This window comes from Chrysochloris asiatica, unplaced genomic scaffold, assembly GCF_000296735.1.
Source record: "Chrysochloris asiatica unplaced genomic scaffold, ChrAsi1.0 scaffold00117, whole genome shotgun sequence".
Lineage (NCBI taxonomy): Eukaryota > Metazoa > Chordata > Mammalia > Afrosoricida > Chrysochloridae > Chrysochloris > Chrysochloris asiatica.
The window spans coordinates 7,086,828-7,087,727 of NW_006408635.1; the positions used below are offsets into that span (position 1 = coordinate 7,086,828).

At 40.6% G+C, this 900-nt stretch overlaps 1 protein-coding gene across 1 annotated transcript in view; it reads left to right on the forward strand.

The window, feature by feature from the left end:
- The window catches only part of SNX9 (sorting nexin 9), a 177,616-nt gene that overhangs the window by 153,344 nt on the left and 23,372 nt on the right, over positions 1–900 (forward strand). The window lies entirely within an intron of this gene.

Here is a 900-nt window from a genome sequence, read left to right on the forward strand (position 1 = left end):
GGGACAGAGTGACCATCCTCTGTGTGACAGTGTGACAGCCTTGTGGGGAGGGACAGTAGGGCCACATTGTTTTTCCCTGAAGGGAGAGGTGAGGTCAGTGGTGCTGGTCTCCCAGCTGACCCTGTGGGTCATTATCTGCCCACAGTCATTTGCTCTTTCTCAAAATCAAGAGAAAAACTGTCTGTTTCCTATTTCATTATTGTCTGTTTTGGGTAAACCAGGCTTTTACTATACTCTTTCTTGTGTCTTTTTGTTTTCTGAAGGTGTTCTCTCCAAAATTTCTCTCCTTTCATAAGAAATAGTCATTATTTTAGAAAACACTCTACAGAACCAGAGCATCGTAGAAGCCAGTGGCCGATTCTAAATAATACTGACAAAGGATAACAGCAATTAAGTTATTTTTGGCTTTAGTCAAACAATAGGACATTGTATATGCCTCATTGAAATTTGGGCTGCTCTTCGGTCCAGCTGAAGTGAGAACATTCATACAAACAAATTGAAATATTCAGGTTCTATCTGTGTGTGTTGACAGACATAGTCATGTACTTTATAGAATCATTTGGGCTTATTTTCAGTTGTTTCTAGAATTGGGAGGCCCATTTGAGCGTTTACAGGTAATCATTGAGAGGATTGGAGCATCAGTGTCTCTCAGTGCATGGCTGCCCAGTGGGCTTTAAGAAAGGCTTTTGGTTGATTTGCCAAGGATTTGATATAAGAAGTACTTGTAAAGGTTGTATCTTAATGCAGAGTGACATTTAGGAATACTTATAAACTAGTACTGGGACTTTTTTTCTGATGACTGCCCTGCACATGTTGATCAGTTTGCCACCGACTTCCATGTCTGTGAAGAAATAAGACTTCATAGGGGGGATGCTCAATGTCTATGCTGTTGTTGTTGTT